Source organism: Nicotiana attenuata, unplaced genomic scaffold (genome assembly GCF_001879085.1).
Source record: "Nicotiana attenuata strain UT unplaced genomic scaffold, NIATTr2, whole genome shotgun sequence".
NCBI lineage: Eukaryota > Viridiplantae > Streptophyta > Magnoliopsida > Solanales > Solanaceae > Nicotiana > Nicotiana attenuata.
Window position 1 is genome coordinate 322082 of NW_017670889.1, and position 11335 is coordinate 333416.

Below are 11335 nucleotides of genomic sequence, written 5' to 3' on the forward strand. Positions count from 1 at the left end.
GATCCGGGAGCATTTTGGCGCCTATTGTGGAAGTTAGCATTTTGAAAGAATTTCATAGATTTGGCTTGAAGTGCAATTCAATATTATTGATGTCCGTTTGGGATTCCCAGCCTGGGAATAGCTCCGTATTGTGATTCTGGTGTCGGGAGCGCGTCCGGAAGCGGATTCGTAGATCCGTAGGTCATTTTGAAGTCATTTGGCTAAAGTAAGAAATTTGAATATTTTTGAGAAGTTTGACCGGAAGTGAACTTTTTGATATCGGGGTCGGATTCCGATTCCGCAAGTTGGAGTAGATCCGCAATGTCAAATATGACTTGTGTGAAAAATTTGAGGTCAATCGGACGTGATTTGATATGTTTCGGCATCGAATGTTGAAGTTTGAAGTTCTAAAGTTCATAAAGTTTGAATTGGGATGCGATTCATGGTTTTAGCGTGTTTGATGTAATTTGAGGCCTCGAGCAGGTCCGCATTATGTTTTGGAACTGGTTGGTATGATTGGACGGGGTCCCGGAGGCCTCAGGTGGATTTCGGGTGATTAGCGGATCAAATTTGGAGTTTGAAGAAGAATTGAGGCTGTTGGCATCTGGTGAACCGCACCTGCGAGCTTTTGGCCGCAGGTGCGGAGCCTTGACCGCATCTGCATAAGCGCAGAAGCGGAAATGAAGGCCGCAGAAGCGACAGTGGGCGCAGGCGCAGGCGCGAAGGAGCACCGCAAAAGCGGACGCGCGGAAGCGGCGAAGAGTCCGTAGGTGCGAAAATCGCTAGGCAGAACGAATTAAATAGCGGGGTTTGGTCATTTGTGCTCATTTCTCCATTTTTGGGCGATTTTTGGAGCTTCTTGAGAGGGGTTTCCATCTAGCAACTTGGAGGTAAGGTAATCCCACCTATTATGAGTTAAATACATTGAGTATGTATGGATTTTAACATGGAAATTAGTGGAAATTAGGATTTGGGAAAAACCTAGAAAATTGTTATTTTTGGATTTTGACCACGGAATTTGACATGGATTGGGAATAAAATATATATTTGAGTTCATAATGTTATGGGTAATCTTTATCTTCGAAAAATTTTGGAATCCGGGCACGTAGGCCTGAGGGCAACTTTGTCAACTTTTCGAGCGGAGTTGGGAATTTATATAAATTGAATTGTTATAAGTATTAGGGTATATTTTCATTGGTTTGCCCATTATTTGGCTAGTTTTGGAGCGTTGGGCATCGGTTTGAGTCGTCGGAAGGGCTTGGAAGCCGGATATGGAACTTCGGAGCGAGGTGAGTCTCCTTTCTAACCTAGTAAGAGGGAATAACCCCATAGGTGAAATAATTAAATATGTGCTCCTATTTGTGGGGGGCTACGTACGCTCAAGGTGACGAGAGTCCGTGCGTAGCTACTATTATGCCTATGTCCGGTAGTTGTAGGCTACATCATGCCTTGTTGATATCGTTGTTGATTTATGTTTGTTGTTTGCCTTGAGAAGAAATAAGATTGAGGTTGCGTAATAAATGTGCTGAAAGGAATTTAAATTGAGGAATCTTATAATAACTTAAGAAATCTATGTGTAACCACGTCGTATGTATGTTTCGCGACCGGGGTAATTTACTCAAAAAGTTTCAAAATGAATTTCCATTATTTTGAAAAGAATCAAGAAAGAGATATAACTTAAATATTAAATTTATATTTGACCGCGTCGCAGGTATGATTCGCGAGCGGGATAATTTCCTAAATTTATATTTGATCGCGTCGCAGGTATGATTCGCGAGCGGGGTAATTTATTAAATTTATATTTGACCGCGTCGCTTGTACAATTCGCGAGCGGGGACCGCGTCGCATATATGATTCACGAGCGGGGAAATAGCTGTATCTATGGTTCGCGCCATTCGACCCTCTGGCAGTGCACATTTTACTTTTATGTTGGATCGGGCCGTACGCCTCGATATATATATATATATATATATATATATATATATATATATATATATATATATATATATTATTCTCATGGAATCGTGCGTGACATTTGGCTAGAAGCCAGTGAATCTGAGGGATTTTTCCCTGATTTGAATTATGACGACTTCCATAATGAAATCCATTATATCTATATGTATGCTCCGGTTACGTAGGAAACTTGCTAGTTGAGAGCTTGAGTAAAATTATAAAGAGGGAAATTGTATCACGTGTTTTATACTTGTTTATTTCATATATTTACTCTGTTTCTTATTTATTCACCCCCTCTACTGTACCCGATATTATTGGACCACTAGTAAGTGTCGGAGTCGACCCATTGCCACTACTTCTTCGAGATTAGACTGGATACTTACTGTGTACGCGTTGTTTTCGTACTCATACTACACTTGTTGTGCATTTTTGTTGCACATGCACATGTATCTCTAGTGGCCTAGTGGGCGTAGCAGCATGGTTGATACAGAGACTTAGGTGAGCTACATCTCTTGAGACGACCCGCAACCAACAGAGTCTCTTTCAGAGTATTGTATTTACTTTCTGTCCAAATTTGTATTCCTGACAGTTATTGTGCTTCATTTGATTTTCTAGTGATTGCTCATGCACTTGTGACACCGGGTTCTAGGGTGATTATGTGATATTCAGTTTTGAAAATTGTAAACACTTTTATTTATTCTGTGAAAATTACTTTTTACTAGTTAAATTAAAGGAAATTTATGATTTCAAAAATATTAAAATGAGAGTTTAATTAACTATTTAGTGTTGGCTTGCCTAACCGAGGTGTTCGGCGCCATAACGGCCTTTAGTGGATTTTGGGTCATGACACCATATTCATGCAGGGTTTGAGGAAAGGTCATACACTAATTAAGGGGTGTGATGTAGACTGCCTATCCTAGCAACCAGAAGTTTAACACGACGGGGGCACCGGTATTCTGCTCAATCAGTACCCCCTAAAAGCTTTTCGTGCTCATGGGTTCAAGTTATTCAAATTAATCGTTTTTAAGGTATACGTATATACATATACAATATTTCTGTTGAAGTTTACAGGTCCGATGCCCTTCAATATTATACATATGTTCCCCTCTACTAGCAAGCATTCACATCTTGAACCCATAATATATAGTTCCCTCAGAGATAGCTTTACTAATTATTATGGATTAAAAACTTTACACTTTCTTTTTTAGTTGTCGAAACTTTTAATTTAACTGTTAGAAAACATATGTAGTTCCACTATGATTTTGATAGTCGAGCAGAATTGAAGTTGGATTAGGAGCCTGTTTGGATAGGTTTATAGTAAGTGACTTTTAAGCCAAAAGTAATAAGTTAGGAATTCTAGCTTTTGGCTTTTGATTTATTTTTGTCATTTTAACTTAAAAATAAGTATTTAAAAATATTTTTTTATTTTATTCAAACACTACAAAATAACTTAAAAGTCCTTAAAATAAATCGATCCAAACGGGCTCTAGGAAAGAACAATTAGCTGCGGACAAAATAAGTCCTAGTAATTCGTAGCTGTCCCATGACTTAATGCACGACTTTCGAGGTAGACAACAAAAATTCAGATTCTCAAGTTGGCTGAGTCACCAATGGATAAGCCTACGTCCAAAACAAGAACCTCACCACACACGTATTTTACTATATTGCTATCACATGGCAAGTCAGACAACGGTGGTGACGGAAAATTTTATTTTGTGTCTCACACAAGTGATACTAGTTGTGTGAGGCTTCTTTTTTGTCTCACAATTGTGTGGGTTCCAGAATTTTGTGGACCCAGATGTATAAGATGTGGGTCCACAAATATGTGAAATAAAAAGAAGCCTCACACAATTAGTGTAAGTTGTGTAAGACATAAAATAAAATCACTCGACGGTCAGTTATATGACATGGCAAATTTTGAACTATTAAGTCCAAATATCACTGATGATTGTAATGTGATGAATGTTTGACCAAAAAGTGTTAAGCTTTTTTGTTAAATTAATTAATGAGAAAATAGAGGGTGAATTTTAGTTAAACATAATAAATCCTGGATCTAAAATTGGGGTATATCAGTTATATAGGACCGTGTTCAAGAATAATAAATATCAACTATATGTTCAATGATTGTCAACGAATGAAGTAATAAAAGCATGCAATAAATGTAGATAATAGAAATAAATGTAATAAGAAGGGATTTATCACTCAAATATTAGGTGACTTGGATGATTCTCCTTTCCCGACAATAACGTGGGATGATAGATAATGAAGATAGACAAGGAATCTGGATCTTGTGAATGAACAACGTATAGTGAATGATGTAATCGGTGAACAAGACAAACTTTTGTATATTCTTTATAGTCAACCCTTTACAATGTGCTCTTATTCGAAAGTGAAGATCCCCTTTTTGTTATTTATCTCTTCCTATTTATAGGGATATTCCTGAGAAACGCTAAAAAAGTACAACTGAAAGAATATTCCATCGAATATTCTTTCTTTCTATTCTAACTTATCCTACCATTATTTTCATACACCCGTTGCTCGATCTCGGCGCTAATCTTTCTTAAGACGACTCCTCGCCCTTATGCCGTGATCGATTTAATCCTCGATCACGTTCATTTGCAGCTATTATGTCTAATCCAAATTCTGACCAATACAATGAATATGATTCTAATACTATTAATTAGACTTATAACTTGATCACAAAATTGCAGAAAGATAACATTTTCTTTGGCGGCCTTTAATTTTTTATCTCCATTTGTCTCATGGGCTTAAGATCATGGGCAAAGCTTTAAGGTTAAAAGTTAAAGTGTTACGCATGGGACAAACGAGAAACACATTTGTTAAACTTGAATTTTTGCACATAGGGTAAATGAGGACAAAAATTTAAGATAATCCACTTTAAGGGCTATTTGACCTGCTAGAGAGCGCTTCCATTCGATTAATGTTGTGCGACACGAATCTAAAATTAATTAGGATCTCAATACTGATATCGAACATTAGGCGAAAAATCAAAAAAATAATGACCAATTATATGGCATGGGTTTTAATTTTAAATTTTTTTATTTTGATGAATTGAGCTAAAACACGCATTAAATATTACACGTTCTTGTGTCAAAGATATTGTATTGAAGAATAATATTAAAAATAAATGCTTCACCCGCCTATTTCCTACCACTATAAATATGAATGTTCGTTCCAAACATCACACACTAACCAAATTGTTTTAGAACCAAAAATTCCAAGTCCAATGGCTTCTACTTCTTCTTTTCTTCTCTCAACTTCAATTACCGGCTCTTACCGGCTCCAAATTGTCCGCCGGTACGCCACTAACACCAAGCTCCGTCAGCTTCCGGCAACAGCGATCATTCTCTGTTTCCGCTGCTTACTTCAGCGCCGAGAAGACTACTACTAGCTCTAACATCGCTTCACAGTCATCGTTGTATGAAGTTCTAGGACTTCAAGCTGGTGCTACTACTCATGAAATTAAGTCTGCTTACCGGAAATTAGCCAGAATTTTACATCCCGATGTCTTCCGATTTCAGCAGAATTCTTCAGCTGAGGACTTTATTAGAGTTCAATCAGCTTATGCTACTCTCTCCGATCCAGAAAAACGTGCCAAATATGATCGGACACTATTTGGGAATAGATTTGGACGATCTGTCGGAGTGTCGTCGGCGGGAACTCGTAGCCATTACACTACTCGCCGGAAGTGGGAAACCGATCAATGTTGGTAGCTTTTTTGCTTCGAACGGTTCATTGTGGATTTTAGCACTCCTTCGAAACTCACTAGCTCGATCAATTTCGCCTCCTGATTTGGTTTTGGTAAATCAACCTGTACCATGTCACGGGTACAGCTCAAGAAGCTGAAAGTACCATGATCAGAAGCATTAGTATTTTGATTAGTTGATAGGGTCCTAGTAGCATTTGTACACTATATGTAAACATGAATGTGTAGATTACTACTTTGAAATAGCAATTGTAGACTAATTTTTTTTTAGTACTTTGAAATAGAATTTAGTTAAACGATTACATAAAATATATTACTTGTTCACAATAATAAAATCTATGTATTTAAATTGACTCTTGAAGTTCCAATTGCTTTACATAAATTTTGATAGAGATTACTTTAAACGAAACTAATAGAAACATATGCTAGAGATAGAAGTGTATGTTTGGTTTGCTTTTAACCTGAAAAGAAAATGATTTTACAATGTTTAATTGTAGAAACGCAAGTCTTCAACGTGTAAACGTAATCTTCCCACTGATAAGCATGCCCAAATTAAATTATGCCTATGCGACGTGCGCAGCCACAATATTGATTTTGTAATCCTACACATTGGTACTCAGGAAATTATACTCACAATATGACACTTTATAGAAGTGATATTGGAATTGATTCAATATACAATAGGATAATAAAGTGACTAATTAAATATAAATGAGATTTTTCATCAATTATATGTGGAACACATAGGTTTATATCTTGCGCCATGAATTTGAGAAGTTAGGCATTCATTTCGAAATAGATGAATGTCTATTATTGAGCCTAATTTTCAACTTGAGGCAAAAAATAAACAAGCGTACATACCATCAATATAAACTTTCTGTTGGATTATGCTTATGCGACGTGCCACAATATTGATTTTATAATTGTACACGTTAGGACGCAGGAAATTATTGGATTTGATTTGATATAATATTGGATAAGAAAGTGACTACTTGAACATAAAATGGGGTTTTCCATCAATTATATGTGGAACATATAGGTCTATATCTTGTGACATGAATTTGAAAGTTAGGCATTCAGTTCGAAACAGATGAATTTCTATTAGAAATTTGAGCCTAATTTCAACTTGACGCAAAAAATAAACAAGCGTGCGTACATCGATGTAAATGTAATCTTCTTATTGGATTATGCTTATGCGATGTGCCACATTATTGATTTTGTAATTGTACACGTTAGAACTCAGGAAATTATTGAATTTAATTCGACATAATATTGGACAAGAAAGTGACTACTTGAACATAAATGGGGTTTTCCATCAATTATATGTGGAATATATAGGTCTATATCTTGTGGCATGAATTTGAGTAGTTAGGCTTTCAGATCGAAACAGATGAATAGGTATTAGAAATCTGAGCCTAATTTTCAACTTGCGGCAGAAAATAAATAAGCATGCATACCATCAATGTAACCGTAATCGTCCTATAGATAAGCAAGAGCAAATTGGGTTTTGCTTATGCAACGTGCCACAATATAGTTTTCGTAACTGTATACGTTAGAACTCAGGAAATTATTAAATATGATTCAATATAATATTGGACAAGAAAGTGACNACTTTCTTGTCCAATATAATATTGGACAAGAAAGTGACTACTTGAACATAAATGAGATTTTCCATCAATTATATGTGGAACATATAGGTCTATATCTTGTGGCATGACTTTGAGTAGTTAGGCTTTTAGATCGAAACAGATGAATGGATAATAGAAATCTGAGCCTAATTTTCAATTGCAGCAGAAAATAAATAAGCGTGCATACCATCAATGTAAACGTAATCTTCCTATTGATAAGCAAGAGAATATTGGATTACGCTTATGCGACGTGCCACAATATTGATTTTGTAATTGTACACGTTGGAACTCAGGAAATTATTGAATTTGATTCGATATAAAATTGGACAAGAAACTGACTACTTGAACATAAATGGGGTTTTCCATCAATTATATGTGGAACATATAGGTTTATATCTTGTGGAATGAATTTGAGAAGTTAGGCTTTCAGTTCGAAACAGATGAATGGCTATTAGAAATCTGAGCCTAATTTTCAACTTGAGTCAGAAAATAAATAAGCGTGGATATCATCAATGTAAACGTATTCTTCCTATTGGTAAGCAAGAGCAAATTGGATTATGCTTATGCGATCTGCCACAATATTAATTTTGTAATTGTACACGTTAGAACTCAGGAAATTATTGAATTTGATTCGATATAATATTGGACAAGAAAGTGACTACTTGAACATAAATAAGATGTTCCATCAATTATATGTGGAACATATATGTCTATATCTTCTAGCATGAATTTGAGAAGTTAGGCATTCAGTTCGAAAAAAAAAAATGGCTATTAGAAAACTACGCCTAATGTTCAACATGAGGCAAAAAATAAATAAACGTGCATATCATCGATGGAAAACATGACATAATATACAATTTGAGGCAAATAATAAATTCTAAGTATGCATACCATTAATAGTATGACGTCTCAATTCAAAAAATAAAAATGAGTAGATTATCTTCTACATTGGTTGAAATATAATAAATAAATTAACAACTGATATATAGAAATCCATTTCGCATCATTTAAGAAAAATAAATTAATCCCCCTGGTCCATATTAATTGATTTTTTGGTTGTTTCCACACATATTAAGGATTCCACCATTTATTATTAATTAACAATAAAATTAACCATAGTACCCTTAATTTGTTCATTGGAAATATAACAAATACTCTTTTGCATTGTACTCCAAGGGTAACTTCGAAAAAAAGAAGTTGATTCTTTTTTTATATACGAAAAATTATAAATATTATGGACCACAAAAAGACTAAAAATTAATTAAAGTGGACCGGAGAAAGCAGTTGATCTATATATCTATATCTATCTATACTATATTAAAAGCACGAAGGCCCTTAGCGAAATGTCATTCGTCTTTTTTACCCTTTCAAAATAGATTTCACACTAGACAAAATAGTCATTTAATAAATTTTCTAATGATTAGGAATTCTAAATCAACTAAATTTTGTACATTATTTTCCTAATATTTAGAAATTCTAAATCAAGTAAAATTTTGCATACTAAAAATTCCATGTCTAAACTTCTGTATAATGAAGCCTAGCGTCTGCTATAAACATGAAAAAACTAAACGAAATTTCTTTTTTTGAGAAAAAGAAAACTTACGACTTAAAATAGGAAGTAGATTGCTTCGTTCGCCAATGAAGTATCATTTTTTATGTCCTAATTTTAGTATAAAAATATTCAACTTTCAAATAATCTTTTATATTTATATATACTTTTACAAAAGTAAGAAAAAGAACAAGAAGCTCAAACAATTAATATTCTTTAATTACAATTAGTACAAACAAGTGTTAAGCAAAATTATAATTATTGTTAAAAAATGTAGCTCAAAGTAACAATATAAAACAAGAAGATAAGTAGAATAAGAGAAGAAGAGATAACTTTCTTATTTCATCAAGTGTTCAAGTGTATTCCATCTCACATTTCATGCCTCTATTTATACTATTACATATGAAGGTTACAAAATCATTATCTTAAACATGACATTAACAATTGAGATCATGGGGGAAGATCATGGGGAGGGTTATGGAGGTGTGAGAGTTACAATCATAATGGTGATGAGTAGTGGGAGGTAATTTACATCATGGGTGAAAGTAGTGGGAGTAGTGGACATCCACATTTACTAAATATTTTGTAACACTCCCCCTTGGATGTCCAAAAAAATAGATAATATGCCTCGTTAAAACCTTACTAAGAAAAAACCCTGTGGGAAAAAATCTTAGTGAAGGAAAAAGAGTACACATATCTCTAATACGCTTTATTTGCTGCCTTGTTAAAAACCTTACCAGTAAAATCCAGTGGGACAAAACCTAGGCTAAGGGAAAAAGAGTACAACGCGTATCTTACTCCCCCTCATGAAAATATCACTTTATTTCTCGAAGACGTCGCATTCCAATCTTCTGTCTCAACTTCTCAAATGTTGAGGTTGGTAAAGCCTTAGTGAACAGATCAGCCAAATTTTCACATGAACGAATCTGTTGAACATTAATTTCACCATTTTGTTGAAGATCATACGTGAAAAAGAACTTTGGTGAAATATGCTTTGTTCTGTCTCCTTTGATGTATCCTCCTTTCAGTTGAGCAATACAAGCAGCATTGTCTTCATATAGTATTGTTGGATTATCCTTTTTCATAAGAAAACCACACATTTCCTGAATATGCTGAGTCATTGATCTTAACCAAACACATTCCCGACTAGCTTCATGAATGGCTATTATCTCAGCATGATTTGAAGATGTGGCAGCTATTGTTTGTTTCATTGAACGCCATGATATAGAAGTACCTCCATATGTAAACAAATAGCCCGTTTGAGATCGGGCTTTATGTGGATCAGACAAATAACCTGCATCGGCATAGCCAATCATTTCTGACTTGATTACTATATATCAAATAATCAAAAGACCAGCAAGCTGTGTTAGCTATGCTTTGCTTTGTAAATACTTTTGGTGATTAATCTAAAAGAATTTAATTACCAAAAAAAAAAAAAAGATAAACTTCTGAAATGAAATATTGAAGGAAAACATAAATCCAAACAACACACACATTTAATCAAACTTGATCAATTCATAGCTTCTTCCTTGGCGTCTCACTAAGAATGTCATATTTAGCATAAGAGTTTTGCCATCTTGAAAATAATTTTACTTATATGAAGAATATAAAAAATAATTAAATTGGATTGTATTTCAATGTTATGAAATATTAATCACTAAGTTTGTCAATACTTTTATCACCGCTAATACCAATTTTTGTACCCTAAACTTGTGCCAAATTTTAAAAATAATTTTACTAATATGAGATGAGTTTGTAAACGAATTGAATTGAATTTTTGTTGATTAGTTCATTCAATACTTACTTATTTGTTCTCAATAGTAAAAGAAATAATTTATTTTCTTGGTGCTAATTATTATGAACAATAAATATATAAAATTTAGCACATACAAAATATTGATTACTTTTATGTCGTCCTATATGCGTTAAGTTTGAGTCTCCTATTTCTAATTATGATTAGTTTCATGTCATCCTATATGCAATTATATTTGAGTGTCCAATTCTTAATGATGCAAAAACGGGGGATTTATATCTATACCCGCTTTTTGGGTCACGTTTTAACTTGTGCCCGCTTTGCAAAAAAAATTGCAAGCGTACCCACTTTTTCGCGTAACTTCAGCATACAGGGCTGAAGTAGCAAAGGCAATCACGCAAAACTTCAGCATTCTAGTAGACGAGCCTGAAGTAGCAAGTGTGCTGAAGTTTTTGTTTGTAATTGCTGAACTTAAGCATAGTAGATGAAGTTTTGTTCTCTATTTGCTGAAGGTTTTGTTTATAATTGCTAAACTTAGGCATAGTAGCTGAAAATTTGTTCTCTATTTGCTGAAGTTTTTGTGTTATGGAGGTGTGAGAGTTACAATCATAATGGTGATGAGTAGTGAGAGGTAATTTACATCATGGGTGAAAGTAGTGGGAGTAGTGGACATCCACATTTACTAATATTTTGTAACACTCCCCCTTGGATGTCCAAAAAAATAGATAATATGCCTCGTTAAAACC

General features: G+C 34.4%; 1 pseudogene; it reads left to right on the plus strand.

The window, feature by feature from the left end:
• Positions 1-5148: 5148 nt before the first annotated feature.
• LOC109244250 lies at positions 5149-6012 on the plus strand (annotated as a pseudogene).
• The last annotated feature ends 5323 nt before the right edge of the window (positions 6013-11335 follow it).